Source organism: Crinia signifera, chromosome 3 (genome assembly GCF_055691185.1).
Source record: "Crinia signifera chromosome 3, ASM5569118v1, whole genome shotgun sequence".
Classification (NCBI taxonomy): domain Eukaryota; kingdom Metazoa; phylum Chordata; class Amphibia; order Anura; family Myobatrachidae; genus Crinia; species Crinia signifera.
The window spans coordinates 198,929,790-198,957,362 of record NC_139219.1 but is presented as its reverse complement, the minus strand read 5'-3'; the positions used below and the strand labels follow the sequence as shown (position 1 = coordinate 198,957,362).

General features: G+C 42.4%; 1 pseudogene; it reads left to right on the top strand.

Annotated features, from left to right (window-relative positions):
- The first annotated feature begins 396 nt into the window (after window positions 1-396).
- On the top strand, window positions 397-18,515 carry LOC146062951 (palmitoyl-protein thioesterase ABHD10, mitochondrial-like; annotated as a pseudogene).
- Window positions 18,516-27,573: the final 9,058 nt, after the last annotated feature.

Here is a 27,573-nt window from a genome sequence, read left to right as displayed (position 1 = left end):
AGCCCAGTGAGTAGGTCTGAATCGGGCCCATTGTATAAAGAACGAGGCATCGCTGAAGTCTGCTACAGGATACATGAAGGCTGACAGTGAGTTCCACTGAGCCAAGGGATACCTCCCTGTTGTAAATTAGAGACAATGTAACATTGATATATTTGCCAAAGACTTATGCCATGTACACATAGCCCGTCCCGACGGCTGTCATTTCCAATTCGATATCGACGGCCGCCGGGTACAAACACCGGCCAGGAGGGAGGGAAGGATTGTGGGGGCACGGTGTGTGGGGGTGAGAGGGAAGATGCTGCATTGAGTAGCGAGGAACTGCCTTCGATCTGTCAGATTGAAGCAGAAATAGGGGGCCCATATGCAGGCTCTGATGCCTTGGGGCCACATAAGGGTATGCAGAGGGAAATAAACTTAGAAGAAAGAGGAAATGGAGAAAATGTGAGTCAGATGGAAAAAAGACAGATACGGAAAGGTGATGGAAAAAAGAATGGCACAGACAGGAAAAGGGGAAGAAACCGGCACAAGCAGGAGAAGGGGAAGAGACCGGCACAGGCAAAAGTATGGCCGACTAGAGAAGTAGATTGTAGTGAGACTTGCCCAGACAGGGAAGAGAGACGAAGCTTGACACAAATGTGGGAAAGGGACATTTTTTACAGACACAATTGGAGTGACAGAGAAATCTAACAACCTACAGTAACTAGCTATTGTGCTACTACAGTAGACAGAGCAGTGACCATAAACTTGCAGGATATCCTGGTGACATAATTAAATTTTATATATTTGACTGGTTGGTGGATATATGTGGTCCACAGTCACAGCACAACATATCTGCAGCACTGTGCAGGGTATATACACTGTAAAAGATGCCATATCATCATTTGACATTATCGTAACATTGCACACCAATAATCGGATAGACTATGTAGCCAGGCAGACTGAAGGTGGCAGTTGGTGAACTCACTGTGGGATGTATCAAGCTTCAAAAAGTGATAAAGTGGAGAGTGATAAACGACCAGCCACTCAGCATCTAAAACCCCAGTCTGTAGCGCAGCAGTTAGAAGCAGATTGTCTGGTTGTTTATCACTCTCCACTTTATCACTTTTTGAAGCTTGATACATCTGGCCCTGTATCTTGAGAGTCAAAGAGAGGTAAGTTACATGGAGGAGAAGATAGTGTAGCACTACTGTAACCAACAAAGAGCAAGCACACAGAGTCAGGGTCTCTAAAAGTTATTGGAAAACAGGGAACAAGGAGCATCAGAAGCAATTAAAATGCTACGGAGGAGGAAAGTCCTATTAATGAGAGCTGAAGAGATACAACTGTATGGATTATTTTAAGTGAAAATATTATATCTGTGTGATTTTAGTTGTTTAATAACATGGTCATGGTAGGAACTTCCCCCGTCCAACTATGACCCATGGATGCCCATTAAACATCTCATCGAAATCTAAAAGATATGGGACCAGATGTACTGAGCTTTAAAAAGTGATAAAATGAAGGGTGATAAACCACCAGCCAATCAGCTGCTATAGGCTGTGTTTGAAAAATGACAGGTAGGAGCTGATTGATTGGTGGTTTATCATTCTCCTTTTCATCACTTTTCAAGGCTTAGTACATCTGGCCCATGAATACAAAAATCAGATCCTAAACTTATGAGAGAGAAACGGCCAATAGAGAATCTAAATGATCTTGAGTAAGACCTGATGAAGAGGCAATTGAGATTACGTGTAATGAAGTATTTACAGATATATAAATAAGTTAGAATACAGTAATCCATAGTCCATAGTTGTTTTTCAATTGCAGGAAGCTTAAGAGGAAGTCTAACAACCAGAATACCCTTGTAGTATTAAGTCTAATTAAGTTATCCAAACAATGTGTAAAAAAAATAATGAATCCATAATGGAATGTAAATATATTTATGGTTATTATTCTTAAATATTTTGTTGATTTCTATCCAAGCCCTATAAGAATCTCTGGAAATTACTCTATACTGTACAGATGAAATTATTAATGAGAGTGCAGTAAAGGGACAGGAGCAAAAGGGAGAAAATAAGCTCCTCTTATTGCACCATATTCTTACAATGACCCTTGTGCAAAATCTTGTCTGAAATGCACCTAAATAAAGCTGCATGGGGAAAAAGGCATAATGTCAAGCGCCCCAGCCCTCCATGTTTCTTTGTTTTGCATTAGTGTAATAATGAAGTAACCCTCTCCTTCCTCCCTTACACTCACCCGGCTACAACATCTATCACAAGTATCCCAGCCTCACTGCTGCCCTCCCCTTTACGGGTGTGGTATGCCGGCCCAACAGTCGGGAGTCCCAACTGCCGGTACTCCAACAAGGGGGTCAAAAGCAAAGAAGCGGTGGAAGGCTCGCCACAGGTTTGATTCTCCTTCTGTACTGTGGGGATCGTGGACCAACACGAGGGAGAATAGCCCCTGTCAGGCTATTCTCCCTCGTGGACCCCCACGAGGGAGAATAGCCCCTTTACTCAGTTGGGAGGTGTTGGAGAGGAGGGGACATGCACACTCCCTTCAGCACCAGTCTGTTTCAGAGTCATGACAGACCAGGCACGGTTGTTATCTAGAAGATAGGACCTGGCTAATATACAGCAACTTTATTGTAAAAAGTGATTATAAAAAGTGAAAGATGTTGAATACTAAACACATTACTGCTGGCATTATGCAACTTATCATAAACATAATAAATAGACAAATACTCATTAAAATATATATAAATAAACATCTGAAAAGGTTTATTAATAATAGTATGTGTTTCATTTCAGTTCCGCGGCTATGAATACACAATTCATAGGAGTGAAAGTGGTGGTTAATGCTGCATATGCAGCTTCATAAAAATCAATAAAGTGACTACTGTTACCAGAAGCATTTAGGTGATAATATATGCAATATATCACATTTGTCATAGCAGAAGGAATGGTGATATTATGCAAATGAAGCACTGTTATAAAAATTAAGGATTGCTGCTGATCTCCAGCTGCTGTAACCAAGCAGTTATGTGCAACTAAAAAATATTATTTAGCATTGTCTGCTCTCTTGTTTTTAATTATTGACTGTTGTGATATACAGTATAACCCAATGAATCACTTACCGCATATAGGGAAAAAATTACAAACATAAGGCTCAAGTAGAATACCATAAAAAATCGAATAAAAAAATAAAAAGTAATTTGTACTGGTACATGTTGGCCCGTACAGTTGCTAAGAGCTATGTGTACTAATAATAGTAATAAAAAGAAGAAAAAAAAATAGTAGAGACATTTTTGTATTAACAAAACAGTTATGGACATAAGACTTTAATTCAGACCTCAATGCATGGGTGTGATGAGGTAAACACTGCCCCGCTATAGTTATATCCTGCCTCGTGAATTAATGTGTATGCCATGCAAATGGATGTATATACTGTACTTGTGGAGACATCGCCGCATAGCATAAACGTCCACCCTTCATTAGAGGCTCGTTATCGAATGATTTTTCCACTGGGCACCAGTTATTGCAAGCTAGGAGAGGCCAGAGACTTACTCTGGAGTTGTTACTAACCCACCCTTAAAACGCTTGGGCACGCCTACATTTTTCTTGAGACTTTCTGCATTATTTCTGACATGCCTAGCATTTTTTCTGGCATTCCCACTTAGTTGTGTCAACATGCCATTACTGAAATATACCTGTGTGGCAAGAGGTCAGCAGGTACAAAAGATTCACAGATTCAAAAGATCGACATGAAAATGTTGCACTCAAAATAGGCAATATTATTTAAGACCAAATCTAATGTTAGCCCTCCCTCAAGTGCCTAACCTCCCCCTTTGTGCCTACCCTAACTGCCCATCCCGGTGCCAGACCCTAACCATTTACTTCGCAGCCTAACACTAACCCTCTATTTAGTGCCACAACCTAACCCTATCCCTTAAAATTTATAAAAATCATGTATTCCATCTTTATCCTGACCATTTTCACTTTAACCTTTTGAACCAGGTCGACCTTTCGTGCATGTCAATTTTAAGCACAGTCAAACTTTTGTACCTGTTGACCTAATGTGTGTCGACGATAGGGTGTCTACCTATACATTGTCGATATTTCATACATTTTAGCCTTTTTCAACTCACGGCACACCAAACTAGATTTGAAAATGGCTAAGGCACACCATCAGACCCCCACGGGGAAAAACACATTGGCCCCCACAGGAAAAAAACAAAAAACCTTTTGGCCCCATATGAAAAAACAAAACAATCACACTGGTCCCCACAGGTGGCCCTCACTTGAAAACAAGAGACCAGTGAAAAACAGTTGAACTGGTAGTGGCTGTAAACTGGTGTGGACTCTAGATCTGGTGGCACACTTGAGAACAGCTCATAGCACACTGGTGTGCCACGGCACATTGATTGGAAAACGCTGGTCTATAGGGTGGGAACAGTGGTGAGACACTCTCTTCTGTTCCCAATGGTCTACCGTGGTGGAACCAGTGCAACATGCTTCGTTTCAACTGACTTCCTGGGACTGGAAAGTCTGTTGAGATGAAACATGTTGGGCCACTTCTGATCCACCTTACTGCATTATCAGCTAAGCCTTTTTACCTCATCTTATTTTACTGTTTTTTAAATTGCTTTCTGATTCATTACCTGACGTTTTTTAGAATTTGGTATAGATCATTTTATTGATTATATATTTGTATAAAAGTATATATATATATATATATATATAAAGAGCAGCAGGTCAGGCACTCCCAATGATGCTGGATACTGTGTCCGGTGCCTTCACAAAGGGAACAATAAACAAAGACAATCATTAATAATAAAGCACGAAATACTGTCAATGCGAAGCTAAGTGGATTCATCAATTAGATGTTATTGCCCCTAAAGGGCTCAATGAAATGCTCTCTTACGCATGTTTTCGCTAATTTTGCACACGTTTGATACCTGATTCTGCCGATTTGTGTATGTGTCCTGTATTACTCCCATGTCTGTATTTGCGTATTTTATGATGTTTTACAGTATTTCGTGCTTTATTATTAATGATTGTCTTTGTTTATTCTGTTCCCACACCAGTTTCCATGGTGATAGGGTACACTGAACTGACGTGCATGACGCGGCTGCGCAATGACGTCATCACTAGTGGCGGCTCCCGGACTGACGCTGTGTCCTGCCCGGCGCCGTCCAGCACTGTTCACTTAGGTTTTGCATGTCTTCTATAAAGGTATGTTACTTATCACTTGTATGTATGTTTGACTTGAAAAAAGTTGTGTAATACAACTGAAACGTTGTCCACATTTCTGGCTCCGTGATTTATTTCGTTGCATCGCCGAGTGCCGCACCTTCTCCATTTATATATATATATATATATATATATATACTGTACATGTACCAATTTTTTTTACCTTTTTCTCTTTGTTAATAATACATTTCCTTATATATATATATATATATATATATATATATATATATATATATATATATATATATATATACTGTATATATATTTAATTTATATCTGGTCTCATTAATAGGTCCAAACACTATACAGTAGATCGCCATTGTCCAAACAATTACCACATACCATTTAATTACCTTATCTATAGTCGACTCACCACCGCCTACATTTGGACAGAGCTGACACCCTTATCATAGGGAGTGTATATATTAGAGACCTAACCTGCCGCTGACATCTACCTCTCTGTGTATATATATATATATATATATATATATATATATATATATATATATATATATATATAATTCTGCAGACAAGTAATAGTAATATGAATTTGAAAATAATCTTATCTTACTGATTTGGTATGCCTTTTTGCTGATTTTCTTCCATGAAGACTTCTGGCTAGACTTGCCCAAAAAGTAGATGTGTACCTGGGTCCCACTGGTTTCTGCCAGGTCTGAGCTGGTGGCACTGCTGGATATCTTTCAACTTTGAAGGGAAGTAAGCATGATGGGGTAAATCTACTATCATGGGAGTTCTATTGAAGATGGGATGTTACCCATAGGAACCAATCAGATTCCATCTATTATATTCTAGAAGGTGCTCAATAAATAAGATGCAGAATCTGATTGATTGCTATGGGCAACATCCAATCTTCAATTCACATCTTAGTAAAGTGATGTGTCTATCAACTGATACACTAAGTTTCCTTGGCGTCTACGGTCCTCGTATTGCCCAGCAAGTTGCAAGCAAAATATCCTATTTGATCCAAGCTGATTCAGGCCTTATAGGTTGTAAAGCTTTGGAACAGTTACAATGGTTTTGTTGTATAAATAGCCAGAATGATTTTGTTGTATATAGGAACCACAGAGATGTGGCATATACTATATGCAAGACATGGAGCTTCCCAATTATATTATGTGTAACATATGTTTGATTCTGTATTGGTTTCATTTCCTTACATTACTGGGAATCATTTTAATGAACATTAGCTTAAATTGTAATTCAATAGGATTCAGAAAACATACATCAGAACATAATCCCAGAGGACTGGAAAACAGCGAATGTAGTCCCACTGCACAAAAGTGGAAGCAAAGAAGAGGTAAGCAACCATCGACCAGTGAGCCTTACATCAGTAGTAGGGAAGTTGATGGAAACACTCTTAAAACAAAGAGTTGTAGAATATCTTAAAACCAGCAATTTACAGGATCCAAAACAGCATGGGTTTACTGGGGGAAAATCATGTCAAACAAATCTTATTGACTTTTTTGACTGGGTGACTAAAGTAATAGATCAAGGTGGGGCTGTAGATGTAGCTTATCTAGACTTTAGTAAAGCTTTTGACACTGTCCCACATCGCAGACTGTTAAATAAACTTGAAAGCTTGGGATTGGATTCTAAGATAGTTGAATGGATAAGAGCGTGGTTGCAGGACAGAAAACAGAGAGTTGTAGTAAACGGAGTACAGTCAAAGGAGGGAAAGATTACAAGTGGAGTACCCCAGGGATCTGTACTTGGACCGGTGCTTTTTAATATCTTTATTGGTGATATTGCAAATGGAATTGAGGGTAAAATGTGCCTTTTTGCAGATGACACAAAAGTATGCAACAGGGTAGACACACCAGGAGGGGTAAAACAAATGATTGAGGATCTAGGTAGATTAGAGAAATGGTCAAGAGAATGTCAACTACAGTTTAATGCCAAAAAATGCAAAATCATGCACTTGGGTCTCAGAAATCCAAAGACTCAATATAGTATAAATGGCACTATAATGGAAACTACTGAGGAAGAGAGGGATCTAGGTGTCACTATTTCAGGGGACTTAAAAGCAGGTAGGCAATGTAACAAAGCAATTAAGAAGGCAAGTCAGATGCTTGGTTGCATAGGGAGAGGTATCAGCAGTAGAAAGAAAGAAGTGATAATGCCACTGTATAGGTCATTGGTACGACCTCACCTAGAGTATTGTGTTCAGTTCTGGAGGCCATATCTCCAGAAGGATATAAATACATTAGAGACTGTACAAAGAAGACCAACTAAAATGGTGCATGGCCTACATCACAAAACGTACCAGGAAAGACTAAAAGATCTTAATATGTATACTTTAGAGCAGAGAAGGGAAAGGGGGGACATGATAGAAACGTTCAAATATATCAAGGGTTTTAACAAGGTACAGGTGAGAGACATTCTTCACAGGAAGAGGAGCAACAGAACACGAGGACATGCACTGAAACTAGAGGGAGGAAGATTCAGGGGAAATGTGAGGAAGAATTTTTTCACAGAAAGAGTAGTAGATAAGGGGAATAGCCTACCATCAGAGGTGGTGGACGCAAATACAGTAGTACAATTTAAACATGCTTGGGATAAGCATATTGATATCCTTACAAAAAAATAAGGATCAAATATGATTTGAGGTAACATGTTTAAAAAAAGGGGCAGACTAGATGGGCCAAGTGGTTCTTAGCTGCCGTCAAATTCTATGTTTCTATGTCTACAATAATATGCTATGTCATCTGAAATCTTTTTGAGAATATTGGGCTCATATACTGTATACCAGGGGTGGGGAACCTTTTTTCTACCAAGGGCCATTTCGATATTTATAAAATCCTTCGGGGGCCATATAAAAATTATCAATATATTCATGCGGGTATTATACACACGGGCAGCGGTATATACACATGTGGGCATTATACACACAGGCAGCGGCATATACATGTGGGCATTATACACATAGGCAGCGATATATAAATGCGGGCATAATACACATGACACATGGGCAGCAGCATATACACTTGGGCATTATACACACGGGAAGCGGTATATACATGTGGGCATGATACACACAGGCAGCGATATATACATGTGGGCATTATATACACGGGCATCGGTATATACATGCAGGCATTAAACACATGGGCAGTGGCATATACATGTGGGCATTATACACACAGGCAGTGATATATACATGCGGGCATTATACACATGGGCAGCAGCACATACAGTGGCGTAACTATAGTAGGTGCAGGGGATGCAGCTGCTATGGGGCCCGGCGGCTCGGGGGGGGGCCCAAGGCAATCCCCTGCACCCTCTAAAAAAAATTTACATTTCATATACTTATCCCTGCTACCGCAGGCCAGGTAACGATGGTGGGTGGAGTGGAAGCAGTGCTGACGGATTCAGAATCCGGAAGCGGCGCTGGTGGTGCGCGGCTGACTGATTGTAATTACTAATTATACAGTCTGTCAGCCGCACACCACCAGCGCCGCTAGAGTAGGCACCTGACAGTGGGCAAGGCTGCTGCTGAAGCAGGAGGGGACGGTGGTATAGAGTCTCCTACTCGGGTGAACCAGAGGAGCAGGGAGAGAATCTCCTGCGGCGGCAGGGGAAGAGAGGTTGCGCTGCAGGGGGAAGGCGGTGCCGAAGTCATGGAGACTGGAGAGAGGCGAGGCTGCTGCCGGAGAAGCCAAAGAAGGGGAGCAGGAGAAGCTTATGCAAGGGAGGGGGCCGTCCAGCCTGTAGGAGAGCTAAGGCTGCTGGTGCAGTGGTGAGGCTGCAGTAATGATACGTATCTGCTGGGTCCTGCTACTCCAGCAGCTCTATCCACATCATGGACAAAGCCCTGCTACAGCCTGGAGCCTCTGCGGAAACTACCTGGTAAATTGCTGTTTAAAATATAGTGCTCTGTCTCTGTCTGGCTGTGCCCCCTCCTGCCCTTCCACCACCCACAATATGTCCCCACCCACCCATCTATGCCCCTCCCATCCATCTGTCTATGCTCTTTCCATCTGTCTGTCTTTCTATGCCCCCTCCTGCCCCATCCACCTTTCTAAGTCCCCTATAATGTATCCATATATGCTCCCTCCCATCCTCCTATGCTCCTTCCTTCCATGTATGCTCCTTCCTTCCTTCCATCCATCTGTCTGTCTATGCCACCTCCTCTCTGTCTGTCGCCCCTCCAGTCTGTCTGTCTATGCCCCATATGGTACTCTGTTCATCTATATAGCCATCCATGCCCCCCCCCCTCATCTATCTGTCCATCTATGCCTCTACCCCCTGCTTGCTCTTGTGCCTCTATTTCTCTCTCCCTAACACTTTCTCAATTTTTCCATGAAAACCGTCTGTCTTTTACTGTTTATCTCTCTTACCCACTCCTCTCTCTCTCGTAATGATAACGGTTGGGGGGCCCCTTTTAAAAATTTGCTATGGGGCCTGCAAAGTTCTAGTTACGCCTCTGGGCACATACATGTGGGCATTATACACATGGGCAGCGGCACATACATGTGGGCATTGTACACACGGGCAGCGGAATATACATGTGGCATTATACATATGGACACACGGGCAGCAGTATATACATGTGGGCATTATACATACGGACACATGGGCAGCGGCACAGACATGTGGGCATTGTACACACGGGCAGCGGCATATACATGTGGGCATTATACATACGGACACATGGGCAGCGGCACATACATGTGGGCATTATACATACAGACACATGGGCAGTGGCACATACATGTGGGCATTATACATACGGACACATGGGCAGCGGCACATACATGTGGTCATTATACATACGGACACACGGGCAGCGGCATATAGATATTTATAAAATCCTTCGGGGGCCATATAAAAATTATCAATATATTCATGCGGGTATTATACACACGGGCAGCGGTATATACACATGTGGGCATTATACACACAGGCAGCGGCATATACATGTGGGCATTATACACATAGGCAGCGATATATAAATGCGGGCATAATACACATGACACATGGGCAGCAGCATATACACTTGGGCATTATACACACGGGAAGCGGTATATACATGTGGGCATGATACACACAGGCAGCGATATATACATGTGGGCATTATATACACGGGCATCGGTATATACATGCAGGCATTAAACACATGGGCAGTGGCATATACATGTGGGCATTATACACACAGGCAGTGATATATACATGCGGGCATTATACACATGGGCAGCGGCACATACATGTGGGCATTATACACATGGGCAGCGGCACATACATGTGGGCATTGTACACACGGGCAGCGGAATATACATGTGGCATTATACATATGGACACACGGGCAGCAGTATATACATGTGGGCATTATACATACGGACACATGGGCAGCGGCACAGACATGTGGGCATTGTACACACGGGCAGCGGCATATACATGTGGGCATTATACATACGGACACATGGGCAGCGGCACATACATGTGGGCATTATACATACAGACACATGGGCAGTGGCACATACATGTGGGCATTATACATACGGACACATGGGCAGTGGCACATACATGTGGGCATTATACATACGGACACATGGGCAGCGGCACATACATGTGGGCATTATACATACGGACACACGGGCAGCGGCATATAGATGTGGGCATTATACACACGGACACATGGGCAGCGGCAGTGTGGAGAAAGTGACAATCACCCCCCAAACAGGTTTATGTGATTATCTCTAATTATGATAATCAGAGATAATCACATAAACCTGTATGGGGGTGAATCCAGGGGTAAATGACAACCCCTGGATCTCTCAGTCACTGGGGAAGGGAGTAGTTGGGTGAGAGGAGCGGCACAAGAGCAGCAGCATTTACTTTTTTTTACCGTTTGGTCTCCGGCAGAGTCCGGCTGATGGAGGCTGCTGCTGCTGCTGCTGCTGGGGCTGATGCTCCCGCCTCCCGCCCATGCAGTGCATGGCGGGCGCATCACAATAATCGCGAGAGTCCCGACTCCCTACCGCCCGCAGGGATTGGCTGGCGCATCACCTCCCACGGCCGCAGTGTTGGCCGGCCGTCGCGTCTGCTGCATTGCTCTCCTCGTATCCGGGCGGGCTGCGCATCACCTCCAACTGGAGGGTAAGCACTGCATTCATGTCGGCGAGCGGGCAGGCGGGCCGGGCAAACTGGGTGCGGGGGCCGTGTCCGGCCCGCGGGCCGGAGGTTCCCCACCCCTGCTGTATACTATCCATGAAATTATATTGTAATGTACTATGTGACACAATGTTATTACTGTATAATGTAATACAAGTGAACATCTGTTTATTGATAAACAATAGGTATTTTGAATTGTAGAACAGATTTGTATCTGCCCTAATCGGACACCCACATTTTAGTACATGGACAATGAGCAGCCCAACCAATATCAGCTCTAGTTTCAAAGACCATCACAACCAAGGGCGTAACTACTATAGGTGCAAGGGGTGCAGCTGCCCAGAGCTGAAGGTGGCCCATCATTACTGTAATATGTTTTACATACATTTATCACCATCAGTTGCTAAATAGGGGGTACTTACAAACTTTTGCGATGGGGCCTATGAATACCTACATAGTTCCGCCACTGATCACAACCTTTTAATCCCTCTTGAGATTAGGGGTGGTGTATTCAAAACTGTATCCATATGCAAACTTTATAGCAACAATACACTGATGCTCTACTGTATTAATAATAGGGTCAGCACAGCTCTATTTATGATTATAATTAAATAATAACATTAAATCCATCTATGTACTAAGGCCACAGTGCTATAACTTAAGCCCAATAACTGCCCATCTACGTGTAGTAGTCTGAGTAGACCCATGGAAACAGGCAAAAAACAGTATCTGCTGATAACCCAAGTGTGTCTCCTACATGGAAAAACACTTAAAGGGTTAATGGGCTTAATGAGTTAAGCTTGAAAAGGGATAAAAGAGTGATAAAGTATCGGCCAATCAGCTCCCAACTGCCATGCCACAGGCTGTGTTTGAGAAAAGCCAGTTAAAGGCTGACTGTTTTCAAGGCTTAGGGGGGGTATTCAATCTTTCCAACAGGGGAAATAGTGACTGCTGCCTATTCAATGCTGCCATTTCTGACAGCAGTGAAGGTGGATTCCGACAAAACAGATTTAACTTTAAATGTAGTCGGATCTGTTTTGTTGGAAATGGCCGCAGATTGTGAAATTCTCGTCCGTTTTTCAATAAACCGAGGCCGTTTTCACCGGCAAGCCCAATGTTTTCGAGTGAAACGAAAACAACCTGGGATTCCGACTTTCGGGATGTTATGAAAGTCGGAATGCCAGATTGAATACCCCCCTTAGTATAATTGACCCAATGAGAGTATGGATGATAAAGACTCAAAGTGAAGCCAACTAATATATAAGTATATGCTCATATCCTGCATCCTAATGTACATTCAGTGTACTGTATGCTATCATAAAGTAAAAAAAGAAAAATCTAATAAATTAATACGTAGACAAACCTATTATAAAAAATATTAATGGAAATCCTCAAACTCACAAAAGTCCAGTATTACTTTGGTGGAAGCAGCTAAGTTAAAACCTATTGAGATTAGGGCTAATGGCTGCTTAGGCAGATTGTTCCTAAATTGCATTATAACGCATGAAATTTGTGTCCATAACTGACTTCAATTTGTATTCAAGACAGTCCATTTTTCATCTACTTTAATTTAATCATTTTATTTATGCCTAAACCACTTTTACAATATGAATGCTTAATCTATACATTGTAATGCTTTTAATCATTATTCAAGAATAAATATCCCAAAGGATCTCAGCAAAATACTTTTATAAGCTGCTATATTGGCACAGTAAAATGCTATAGCATACACTCCTTAGAGAACTGCGCACAATTTTGCAAATTAACTGCTAAGAACATCAACAATTAGCATATGCCAGTATTAATATGATAGTAAATCTTGGTACTTAAAACATCACTTTGCTTCAGTTGACCCCAAAGAATACTATTCTGCTTTGTAAGCAAATTGTAATGTAAATTGCTAGTCTACAATTTTGCACATTATTAATTGCTTGGAAAATTATCTAGGGTTCATAAAGCGTTTGCAGCATGAATTATTTTAATAAAGGCATTTCAATTGCTTACAATGAGGCTGTAAAATACCACAAGCATCTTTAAACTTACATACCGATATGTGACTTACAGCATTCTCTGCACTTCAATCTGTTTCGTTTGTAAAATATAATGACCTTATTGATACTTGATGTGCCTGTTTGCATAAAGGGATCCATAACGGCAAGATATTGAGATGTTCATTCGCCCATTGTGTTCGAACAACATGCCTCTGAGGAACTGGCCAGTAATTGCAAACATCCAGCCAGATGTGGGGCTAAAATTACTGTGGAACGCTTTCATAGCTGTCTTGTCTTCAACAGATTCCGCTGCTGTATTTGACGGGGCAATAGTATTAAAGCATATCTAAAATATTATTTGTTTTCTATTTAATACTATTGCGCTTTTAAAATCCTGTGGCCAAAACCCCAAAGATGGCTTGAAATGTGGCACTTAATAATTTATCAGGTATTTAGTATGTTGCCATTCATAATGTTGACACAATTGTTGACATGAACTGAATGAGGACATTCAGAATGTCAACATGGTTGAACTGTCAATAGTATCATTGATATTCACAATGTTGACATGGTCATTGTAAATGTGAGTCTAGAAGGACTGAAGCAACAACTTCAGTAGTGAGAGAGAGTGTTCACTCAGGCTCGCAAACATACAGTAACTAAACTGACTTTAGGCAATCAGGCACTTCCCAGCATGTATGGCAAAGACATCACTTCCTGCCACATCCTGGAAGCTCATACATTTACAGTATTATATCAAAAGGACACATTTGTAAATGTAAACGATCATTATAATAAGCCATATTAACTCAATTGTTTACACAAAGAGGATATTCAGACTTGATCGCTTCTCTGCTACTTTGCAGAGCCCTGTGATTTTGAACAGGCCACCCCAGAGGGTTTGCTTTATGCCACCATCGCTGTTCAGATCTACCTCTGCAATAGCGACCCAATATAGTCCAGCTGGCTGGTTTGGCAGTCCATAAAGACCAGCTGCTCCCAAAAATGTTAGAAGGACACATCTAGTTCCTCCACACTATAATCAGTGTCCCATGTGATGAGTGGTGGTGGTTTCTGCTGCTGTGGTAGTGACACAATGAGCGTAGCCTCCATGGGAGTGAGGATTATAGTGGTGTCATCCTCTTCCCATGTTGAATATGCCACAAACCCTGGAAGTGGCACATCAAGAGGCACTGGTGACAGGAGAAATGGTGCTTCTAGCACATGAGAAGCACCTGGTATGGAAATAAAAAGAATGCATGGTATAAGGGGTATATTTACAAAGGTTCAGGTTTTTAAGATGTGGAGATGTCCCCCATAAACCCAATCAGATAATAGCTACTACCTTTTAGAAGCATACATGTTAGGTATAACCTGATTGTTTGCTGTAAGCAACCTCTCCACTTATAAAAAACTACAATTAAGAAAGCACCTCTTTTTATATTTAAACTTATAACGTACAGTCCAAGTACCCTACTCCCCCTTTCCAAATAATATTATGATTATGATTTAAATATTAAACATGTACAAATCTGCCTTAGAAAGTACTAACGGTTGCTTAATTTAATTACATAAATAGTTCTAACCATGAAAAGATATACTTCTGAAAGCAAACTGAACTAACAGTTTAAAATTCAATTTGAATGATAATATTATTATATTTTTTATTAATGAATGTGTAAAAAGGAGTACTGTACATTAGTTCAAATTTCCAACTAAATGAATCATAATAAAGTTCTTCATGTAGGTCAAAAGGGGAAATAAATGATTCAAAGAGAAGACAACGATCTAGTAGTACACTGTCAATTGTTTTATTGACTACATAATGATACTGAGGTTCTACAGTAGTTGGTGATTGTTTGCTTTACATTCTATATAACAGACTAATGGGATTTAACATACCACACTTTTAGAAATTTTAATTTACATATTTACCTAAAGTTGTGTACACACGGTGCGATTTTGGCTTACGATTATGACAAAATAGTAGGTTAGCCAAAATTGCACAGTGTTAACCCTGCTTCAATACCGATGGATGGCCCGCAAAGTCGGTATCACAAGGAGAGATAAACTGCAGCTAAGACAAAGTTGACTACTGTATGTCTATGTGTCCAGTGTATTTGGCTCTAGGCCAAATAGCACATGGTCAAAATTGTAAGTGAATATAATCAAAAATGTAACTGAACATGTGAAGACATCACTGGGTCTCCGTCTCTGCTAGTGTAGAGGCTGCACACTCAGCTGTCAGTGCCAAGTGAGAAGAGGCAGAGAGGGGACAACACTGGAGAAGGTAAGCATGTAGAATGGCATTACAGTGTAATAGGGATGCTTATTAAAGTTTTACAGCTCTGGGTGTATGTCACATTAGTGTCCCATGCTGGTTCTTGAAGTTCTCCTGTATAAAGCAATGTGATTTTTATCTATTTTTTTACACTCATCAGCCCGGTCCACACCGCCCTGGGGTGTCAGGGACAGCACTGGACAGGAGACCCCCTTTATTGGGGGGGGGGGGGTTCTGACTCCCCCAGGGACCTTGTCCAGGGCTGACCAGCCATAGTGCTCATGGTACGGCCAGGGCACCTTGTATAAAAAGTGTCCCACGGCTGTGGCACAACACCATTGGCTGTTGGAGCTGGTGCTGGTTCCAAAATATGGGGGACCCCATTTTTTTTGTCCCCCCAAATTTTGGAACCAGGACCAGTCCAAGAGCCCGGGCTGGTTTCTTAAATACGGGGAACTTCATGATGTTTTCTCCTCTGCATTTGGGGAAACAGGACCGGCTCAATGAGCCCAAGGCTGATTATGCTGGAGGAGGGGGACCCAATGTAATTTTTATATACATTAACTTTAGAACACTTTTTTGGACAGACCCATGCACATATCACAATCTGTAGTAGTGTGTGATCAAAAAAATCTCAATTCAAAGATTGCATCCAGATGTTTTCTCTTTTGAAACATTAAAATTGCAAATGTAATAGGGTGCGATTTTTTTATATTGCAGCGTAAATATGACCAAAAATCGCAAGAAAAATAGACCTGCTTCTAGCAGGCGAGTTTTACAGAACCATGCACAGGTCCATGAGATCGGTGCATAGTTGTGTCCAAAAAAATGTCTAAAAGTAAAAATGTATGAAAAAAAGGCCTGTATCTTCTACAATAATTGGGGAAGATCGCTGCACATGTTCTCCAAATGTTTACACTAGGGGGGTGATTCTGGTTGGTTTGCAAAAGAAAACTCTTTCTATAATGGACAAAACTATGTGCACTGCAGGTGGGGCTGATTTAACCTGTGCAAAGAGTTACACTTGGGTAAATTATTTTGTTTATGTGCAGAGTAAATACTGACTGCTTTATCTTACACTGCAATTTAGATTTCAGTTTGAACACACCCCACCCAAATCTAACTCTCTATAAACATGTTACATCAGCCCCACCATGGTTTTGTCCATTAAAGAATAAGATTGCTTTCGCAAACCAACCAGAATCATCCCCCTATGTATACATTTGGAGAAGATGTGCAGTGATCTTCTCAGATCCTTGTAGAACATGCAATGGGGATGTTAGACACACTTAAACCTTCAACGTTAGTTAGAAAAAGTAAAAAAGGTTCCCATTAGCATACCAACGCCGGAAGGTACAGATGGAGCGGGAGACATCTTTGCAGGGGGAAGATGGGGGAAGAGTTGCCATCCACCATCCCCTGCCAGCCGCGGTAAGGGGACGCGCGCGCACATCCCCTTACAACAGGGCTCCCCCCGGTCCCTGCAGCCTCACCGATGGTCGCCCCGGGTCCTCGCCGCCTTGCCACACCCCCGCCTAACCCTGTCCATCTCTCTGAAGCAGAGACGGACAGGGTTCCCGTCCCCCCCGCCGACGGGAAACTGGGCACGCACGCGCATCCCAGTCTCTATCGCCGGTGCTCGCCAGTGCAAGGGATCTGGCGAGCGCCAGCCAAAGATGTCTCCCGCTCCATCTGTAGGTGCGGGTGGTGGTAAAAAAATATATCACTAGAACTGCCTGATTGCTGGGATAGTTGCTTCTAAAATATATGTACAGTAGTTGGAGAAATAATCCTTTTTGCTGTTATCTGCAGGAATACGGAATCAGGACAGGCCGAAAATCCTAATAAATGGTCTTCTGGAAAGCAGAGGATTATATCCTTAATGTTAATGCACAGGTCTCTGATTTTAGCTGGCAGGACTGGCTTGACTGAATCCTCCTCACCCACGTTCCTGTCAGACATGCATTTCAGTTCACTATTCTTTCCTAACAAAGGTAGTCGATTATGCAGCTGTTTGCTCAGGCTGTAGTTATAGGAACAAATGTTTTCCTAATCAGTCTGTGGGCACCTTGTTGCAAGCGTTATTACAGTTATGTTAAAGGTTTCCTTCTGGTGTATACATGGAAATATTTTAAATACTTCCCTTCCTCCATTTATGCCTTACTAGATGGGTTTGTTACAAAAAAAAAAAAAAAACCTGTCTCTGTTGTCATTGTCAACCCATTTTACTGCTATGACCTCTTTCATTGTCTGTAAAGGATTATGGTGTATCAAGCACCAGAGGGACCTGGTATCTGGGCACCTGCAACCTTCACACGAGGAGCTATCTGCCCACAGCACAAAGTCATTTTTCACACCCCTTTCCCCCAGTATGACAGGATATACCTAAAATGGCCTACTAGACATTAAAAGTCAAAAGCCCTGGAGACATTTTCTTCCCTGGTTATTATCTGAAATAAAAACACTGGCCCTTGAAGTTTTGTGCAAATCACTTGTACCCTGATTTATCCAGTCTGATAACACTGGACTTTGAACCTCTGGATGAGATATAAAAGAAAGAACAGTTTTTAGATTGTAGAAGGATGTGCTTTCTATTCTGGATAATGTCGCTGAAGGACTTCAGATGTTGTTGGCTCAAGTGTAGGAGAACGGCTACATGCTGCCATATTGCTACCAGACAAAACAGCAGGTATTGGTGTTGCCTCAGTTGCTGGTTGTAATAAATATCCAGCAGTTGAGGAAAAAGGTGGATTTAGCCTTCCGTACAGTGAAGAAGGTCTTTATAATATCCCTCATTCTTTTAATAAAGAGGCAGAAAGCCATTGCTTATTAAATAGCCCTAAACCCAATGCATCGCCATGCAATTGTTTCACAACTTGATGGCTTTCATGTGTCAATGAAGATTGCTCACTGTGAAGCCAAGTACACACTAGCCAATGTGTATACTTTACAGTATTGGAGGTGGAGGGGACCGGTGGGTGTCCGCGTCGTCAAGTGCATACACACAAAACCAATGGCCCTAATTAATGAAGACCTCCCTCACCTGAACTGTTCAGACAAGGGAGGGGGTCATTGACAATGCGCATGAGTTTGCATCGTTAACAATATGGAGTGTACTTATGAGAAAAGTGTGACAGAGATCACATACACTAGATACAAGAAGTTTGTTGTATTGGTAGCAGGTTGACAGCATACAGTACAGGGTTGAAAGCTTGGCAATTCACATGTTACAGCATGGCAGGTTTTCCATCAGGCAACATACAGGCTTCACAATGTGGGTACAACACTCCTGAGGTCCCTATCATAGTTCCTACACCCCAAGCCTGAGCCCAGCCCCTAACTGGCATTGACCCTCTGCTCTAAACAGACATTTAACTGGAAATCAGAGGTGTTGTTAACCCCTTCACGACATTTGACGTATATATACGTCATGGCCGGGATGTACTTCCCGACACATGACGTATATATACGTCATGACTTTAAACTGTCACTGCGTCTCGAGACGCAGTGACAGAGGGACGATGTCTGCTGTCCCTGACAGCAGACATGTCCCTGCATGCCCAGGGGGGGCTGCGATGTCGCCCCCCCGTCGGCGATCGCTGTGATTGGCTGTTCAGTGTGAACAGCCATTCACAGCGTTTTCCTGTGTTACCAGCGAATCGGACGCTTGGTAACACAGGTGTCAATCACCGCCGGGCGTCAGGGGGCATGAGGGGGTCATCGGTGACGATGACACCTCACCCCACCCTCACCCCACCTGCCCCCAAGGCTGTGATTGGTCCGTGGGACCCACGGACCAATCACAGCCAAGGCGCGACATTTAAACTACCGGTGACTGCGCTGCAGACGCCATTCCGGTCTGGAGTAGCGTGCAGAGCGGTCACCGTGCCTATCTGCCGTTATACTGACCTGATCCTTGCTCATACTTACCTGATCCTTGCAAATACCTTACCTGATTACCTGATCACTGCTTGTAGCGTGCTGGACGCTTCCTGGATCTGACTTCTTGGAACTTCCTGCTGCTGCTGCAGTGTGATAGAGAGATAGAGAGATAGAGAGAGAGAGATAGAGAGAGATAGAGAGATAGTGACAGAGAGAGCTATATTTTGTGTCTGCTACCCCCCCTTTTTGGGGGTGCAGGGGTTTTTTATATATAAATAACTGTCGCTGCTGCTGCAGTGTCATAGTGATAGATAGTGATAGATAGTGAGAGATAGTGATAGATAGTAATAGATAGTGAGAGATAGAGAGATTTGTGTCTGCTACCCCCCCTTTTTTGGGGGTGCAGGTTTTTTTTTTATATATATAACTGTCAGTGCTGCTGCTGCAGTGTCATAGTGATAGATAGTGATAGATAGTGAGAGATAGAGAGATAGAGAGAGATAGTGACAGAGAGTGATAGAGAGTGTATATTTTGTGTCTGCTACCCCCCCTTTTTGGGGGTGCAGGTTTTTTTTATACATATAACTGACAGTGCTGCTGCTGCAGTGTGATAGATAGTGATAGATAGTGATAGATAGTGATAGATAGTGAGAGATAGAGAGAGATAGTGACAGAGAGTGATAGAGAGTGTATATTTTGTGTCTGCTACCCCTGCCTTTTGTGCTGATCACTATATCTGAGGTGATCAGCAACTTTTTGGGGGTGCAGAGGTTTTTTTTTTTTATATATACCTGTCAGTTGCTGCCAGTTGCACCAAAGGTTGTGCACCTGCTGCCCCTCACTGGTAATCAGTGTCGCATCACTGATCACCTTTTTTTTTTTTTGTGAGTGCTGTGGGGTCTTTTTTTAATTTTTTTTTTACACACACTGTGATTTTGTGGGTGTCCTGTGGCCACTGTGCGCTGATCAGTGACGTACATCACTGATCAGCTTTTTTCGGCACAGGGTTGATCTATTTTTTTTTTTTTGATCAAATTCCTGTTGCCTTTGAGCGCTGTTCAGTGACAGACGTTACTGACCAACATCTGTGCTCAATTTTTGGCGCAGGACCTTTTTTTTTTTTTTTTAACCCCTTCAATTTTTTTTTTTTTAACCCCTTCAATTTTTTTTTTTTTTTTAACCCCTTCATTTTTTTTTTTTTTTGTATAAAGTATTTTTTTTGTTCTGCACTACATACACACAACACACTACATACCTCCCGGGTTGAAATAAAGTTTGTACCCCCCCCCTACACTATACACGTGTTGAAACATTTCACTACCAGTAACACAAAAATAAAAATGTCATCCCAAATGTCATCCCAGTCATCCAGAAGAATGTATTCAGTGGAGGAGGCATATGCCATGCTTGCCTCTGATTCTGACACAGCCAGTGAGGCAAGCGGGGAATTTGAAGGATTCGTCTTAAGCTCCTCTTCCTCCTCTGGTGATGAGGGACCCCCTCAAAGACGCCCCCGTAGAGCAGCTGAGACCCCCCCCCCAATAATTGATCTCGTATGGACCCCACCACCAGACAATTTTGAGCCCCAGGTTCCTGAGTTTTTGGCCATGCCAGGAATCCAATTTGATTCCACAGGTCTCAGAGAAATTGACTTTTTCAAATTATTTTTCTCTGATGATTTTATAAATTTAATGGTGGACCAAACTAATTTATATGCCCAGCAGTTTATTGCTCAAAACCCCACGTCATCATTTGCTAGGTGGACCCCTGTAGATGCAGTAGAGATGATGGCGTTTTGGGGTCTGGTGTTTCATATGGGCATAGTAAAAAAGCCACAAATTAGGCAATATTGGAGTACAGATGTTCTGTACAGCACCCCATTTTACCGTATGGCCATGACCCGGACTCGTTTTGAGGCAATCCATAAATTTATACATTACACCGATAATGCACAGTGCCCACCCAGAGATGATCCCACCTTTGACCGGCTATTCAAAGTCAGGCCGGTCATTGATTATTTCAGTGCCAAATTTGCAGAGCTATACATCCCTGAAAAATTTATTTGTATTGACGAGTCCCTTATACATTTTAAAGGAAGGGTTAAATTCCGCCAGTACCTTCCCAGTAAGAGGGCAAGGTATGGCATAAAAATGTATAAGCTGTGTGAAAGCACCACAGGGTACACCCACAGGTTTAGGGTATATGAAGGGAAGGATTCAAGAATTGAACCGCCAGAATGCCCCCCCTCCCTCGTAGGTGTTAGTGGCAAAATTGTCTGGGATTTAGTGCACCCCTTCCTGGATAAGGGTTATCACCTCTATGTGGATAACTTTTACACCAGCATCCCCCTGTTTAAGGCCCTTGGTTCAAGAGGTACAGCAGCTTGCGGTACTGTGCGCAAGAACCAAAGAGGCCTCCCCAAAACACACATTGCCCAAGTAATGAGAAGGGGTGAAAGCAGGGGAATATGCACCGAAAATATGTTGTTGGTCAAATATAAGGACAAGAGGGATGTCCTTATACTGACAACAATTCATGGAGACAGTACCACCTCCATCCCTGTACGAGGTACCAGTACCCACACCTCCAAACCAAATTGTATCCTAGATTACAATAAGTACATGGGCGGAGTGGATCTTTCAGATCAGGTACTGAAGCCGTACAGTGCCCTGCGGAAAACAAATATCTGGTACAAGAAGGTGGCCGTGTATATCATCCAGATGGCACTGTATAACGCTTACGTGCTATTCCGTTCTACCGGCCAGAGGGGGACATTTATGCACTTTCAAGAGGAAGTCATAAAGGGCCTAATATTTGGGAACCAGCAGGCAGAGGGCCCCAGTACTTCTAGTACTGGCCCCCGTATTGTACCAGGGCAGCATTTTCCCAACGAAATCCCCTCCACTGCAAGAAAGGGAAGGACACAAAAAAGGTGCAAAGTTTGCTATAAAAAGGGAATAAGAAAGGAAACTATTTTCCACTGTGAAACTTGCCCCGACAAACCCGGCCTATGTATAAAGGAGTGTTTCAAAATATACCACACATCGATGGATTACTAGGTTCATCATTTCACCGTGCATCGGGGGTCTTGCTAATGCCACATAGCACCCACCATTCATTCCACCAGAATCTGAGCTGCAAAATCCAAAAATCACTCCTTCCCTTCTGAGTCCTGCCATGCACCCAACTGGTATTTTTTGGTCACATGTGAGGCATTGCCGTACTCGGGAGAAATTGGGGCACAGATTTTGGGGTGCTATGTCTCCTTCATTCCTTGTGAAAATGAAAAATTTTGAGCCAGAACTGCATTTTTGTGTAAAAAAATTTAATTTTTCATTGTCACAGCCCAGTTGTACCAAAATTGGTGAAACCCCTGGGGGTTTGAAATGTACACTATACCCCTAGATGAATTCCCTGAGGGGTGTAGTTTGCAAAATGGGGTCACTTGTGGGGGGGTTCCACTGTATTGGTAATGCAACATAGCACCCACCATTCATTCCACCAAAATCTGTGCTGCCAAATCCAAAAATCACTCCTTCCCTTCTGAGTCCTGCCATGCACCCAACTGGTATTTTTTGGTCACATGTGAGGCATTGCCGTACTCGGGAGAAATTGGGGCACAGATTTTGGGGTGCTATGTCTCCTTCATTCCTTGTGAAAATGAAAAATTTTGAGCCAGAACTGCATGTTTGTGTAAAAAAATTTAATTTTTCATTGTCACAGCCCAGTTGTACCAAAATTGGTGAAACCCCTGGGGGTTTGAAATGTACACTATACCCCTAGATGAATTCCCTGAGGGGTGTAGTTTGCAAAATGGGGTCACTTGTGGGGGGGTTCCACTGTATTGGTAATGCAACATAGCACCCACCATTCATTCCACCAAAATCTGTGCTGCCAAATCCAAAAATCACTCCTTCCCTTCTGAGTCCTGCCATGCACCCAACTGGTATTTTTTGGTCACATGTGAGGCATTGCCGTACTCGGGAGAAATTGGGGCACAGATTTTGGGGTGCTATGTCTCCTTCATTCCTTGTGAAAATGAAAAATTTTGAGCCAGAACTGCATGTTTGTGTAAAAAAATGTAATTTTCCATTTTCACATCCCAGTTGTACCAAAATTGGTGAAACCCCTGGGGGTTTGAAATGTACACTATACCCCTAGATGAATTCCCTGAGGGGTGTACTTTGCAAAATGGGGTGACTTGTGGGGGGGTTCCACTGTATTGGTGCTTTGGGAGTCTTGCTAATGCAACATGGCACCCACCATTCATTCCACCAAAATCTGTGCTGCCAAATCCAAAAATCACTCCTTCCCTTCTGAGTCCTGCCATGCGCCCCACTGGTATTTTTTGGTCACATGTGAGGCATTGCCGTACTCGGGAGAAATTGGGGCACAGATTTTGGGGTGCTTTGTCTCCTTCATTCCTTGTGAAAATGAAAAATTTTGAGCCAGAACTGCATGTTTGTGTAAAAAAATGTAATTTTCCATTTTCACATCCCAGTTGTACCAAAATTGGTGAAACCCCTGGGGGTTTGAAATGTACACTATACCCCTAGATGAATTCCCTGAGGGGTGTACTTTGCAAAATGGGGTGACTTGTGGGGGGGTTCCACTGTATTGGTGCTTTGGGAGTCTTGCTAATGCAACATGGCACCCACCATTCATTCCACCAAAATCTGTGCTGCCAAATCCAAAAATCACTCCTTCCCTTCTGAGTCCTGCCATGCGCCCCACTGGTATTTTTTGGTCACATGTGAGGCATTGCCGTACTCGGGAGAAATTGGGGCACAGATTTTGGGGTGCTTTGTCTCCTTCATTCCTTGTGAAAATGAAAAATTTTGAGCCAGAACTGCATGTTTGTGTAAAAAAATGTAATTTTCCATTTTCACATCCCAGTTGTACCAAAATTGGTGAAACCCCTGGGGGTTTGAAATGTACACTATACCCCTAGATGAATTCCCTGAGGGGTGTACTTTGCAAAATGGGGTGACTTGTGGGGGGGTTCCACTGTATTGGTGCAACATAGCACCCACCATTCATTCCACCAAAATCTGTGCTGCAAAATCCAAAAATCACTCCTTCCCTTCTGAGTCCTGCCATGCACCCAACTGGTATTTTTTGGTCACATGTGAGGCATTTCCGTACTCGGGAGAAATTGGGGCACAGATTTTGGGGTGCTTTGTCTCCTTCATTCCTTGTGAAAATAAAAAATATTTTGAGCCATAACTGCATGTTTGTGTAAAAAAATGTAATTTTCCATTTTCACATCCCAGTTGTATCAAAATTGGTGAAACCCCTGGGGGTTTGAAATGTACACTATACCCCTAGATGAATTCCCTGAGGGGTGTACTTTGCAAAATGGGGTGACTTGTGGGGGGGTTCCACTGTATTGGTGCTTTGGGAGTCTTGCTAATGCAACATGGCACCCACCATTCATTCCACCAAAATCTGTGCTGCCAAATCCAAAAATCACTCCTTCCCTTCTGAGTCCTGCTATGCGCCCCACTGGTATTTTTTGGTCACATGTGAGGCATTGCCGTACTCGGGAGAAATTGGGGCACAGATTTTGGGGTGCTTTGTCTCCTTCATTCCTTGTGAAAATGAAAAATTTTGAGCCAGAACTGCATGTTTGTGTAAAAAAATGTAATTTTCCATTTTCACATCCCAGTTGTACCAAAATTGGTGAAACCCCTGGGGGTTTGAAATGTACACTATACCCCTAGATGAATTCCCTGAGGGGTGTACTTTGCAAAATGGGGTGACTTGTGGGGGGGTTCCACTGTATTGGTGCTTTGGGAGTCTTGCTAATGCAACATGGCACCCACCATTCATTCCACCAAAATCTGTGCTGCCAAATCCAAAAATCACTCCTTCCCTTCTGAGTCCTGCCATGCGCCCCACTGGTATTTTTTGGTCACATGTGAGGCATTGCCGTACTCGGGAGAAATTGGGGCACAGATTTTGGGGTGCTTTGTCTCCTTCATTCCTTGTGAAAATGAAAAATTTTGAGCCAGAACTGCATGTTTGTGTAAAAAAATGTAATTTTCCATTTTCACATCCCAGTTGTACCAAAATTGGTGAAACCCCTGGGGGTTTGAAATGTACACTATACCCCTAGATGAATTCCCTGAGGGGTGTACTTTGCAAAATGGGGTGACTTGTGGGGGGGTTCCACTGTATTGGTGCAACATAGCACCCACCATTCATTCCACCAAAATCTGTGCTGCAAAATCCAAAAATCACTCCTTCCCTTCTGAGTCCTGCCATGCACCCAACTGGTATTTTTTGGTCACATGTGAGGCATTTCCGTACTCGGGAGAAATTGGGGCACAGATTTTGGGGTGCTTTGTCTCCTTCATTCCTTGTGAAAATAAAATATTTTGAGCCATAACTGCATGTTTGTGTAAAAAAATGTAATTTTCCATTTTCACATCCCAGTTGTATCAAAATTTGTGAAACCCCTGGGGGTTTGAAATGTACACTATACCCCTAGATGAATTCCCTGAGGGGTGTACTTTGCAAAATGGGGTGACTTGTGGGGGGGTTCCACTGTATTGGTGCTTTGGGAGTCTTGCTAATGCAACATGGCACCCACCATTCATTCCACCAAAATCTGTGCTGCCAAATCCAAAAATCACTCCTTCCCTTCTGAGTCCTGCTATGCGCCCCACTGGTATTTTTTGGTCACATGTGAGGCATTGCCGTACTCGGGAGAAATTGGGGCACAGATTTTGGGGTGCTTTGTCTCCTTCATTCCTTGTGAAAATGAAAAATTTTGAGCCAGAACTGCATGTTTGTGTAAAAAAATGTAATTTTCCATTTTCACATCCCAGTTGTACCAAAATTGGTGAAACCCCTGGGGGTTTGAAATGTACACTATACCCCTAGATGAATTCCCTGAGGGGTGTAGATTGCAAAATGGGGTGACTTGTGGGGAAGGTTCCTAACTTTTAGCACTTATGGTGCCTAGAAACCTACATGGTGCCTAAAAAAAAATCTCATAAAAAGGAGGCTCCAAAATCAAGTAGGTGCTCCTTCTATTATGAAGCCTGTGGTTTGGTCAACGTGCACACTAGGGCCACATATAGGATATTTTTGAAAACACAAGAATTGGGGGAATCAATTTTTAGTCACATTTCTCTAGTAAAATCTACTGTATTTGTTAGAAAAATGTATTAAAATTGAAACTCTGCAAAAAAAAAGAAATTTTGAAATTTCACCTACACTTTGTTTTAATTCCTGTGAAACACCTAAAGGGTTAACAAACTTCCAAAATGCTGTTTTGAATACTGTGAGGGGTGCAGTTTTTGAAATGGCATCATTTATGGGGGTGTCTCACATACAAGTCCCTCAAAGTCACATCAGAACTGAACTGGTCCCTAAAAAAATCAGTGTTTGAAATTTTCTTGAAAATTTGAGAATTTGCTAGTCATATTTGAAGCCTCCTAGGGTGAAATGTAATAGGATGAGAGATTCAGAAAGTGAGAGATTTGGTAAGAAATCTCCAGTTTTTTTAAAGTGGCAATCATTGACACAGCAAAACCAGTGTGATTTTGCTGTGTCAATGATTGCCACTTTAAAAAAACTGGAGATTTCTTACCAAATCTCTCACTTTCTGAATCTCTCATCCTATTACATTTCACCCCTGGTGTCCAAAAAAATGAAAAGGGGGTTGAAATAATGATGGCAACATAAAGTAGACATATGGTCTATGTTAGTTATTAACTATTTTGAGTGGTATGATTATTTGTCTCACAAGCAGAAAATTTAACATTTTGCATATTGCTAAATTTTCCATTTTTTCACGATATTTTGGTATTTTTCACAAAAAAACACAGACTGTATCGACCAAAATTTACCACTAACTTGAAGTACAATGTGTCACGAGAAAACAATCTCAAAATCACTGGGATAAGTAAAAGCAAAAAAAAGTTATCCCCACTTAAGTGAGACATGTCAGATTTGAAAAAAAGGGCTCTGTCATGAAGGCACAAACTGGCTCTGTCATGAAGGGGTTAATTAGCCATACCATGATTCCCATCAGTTTAGAAAAACC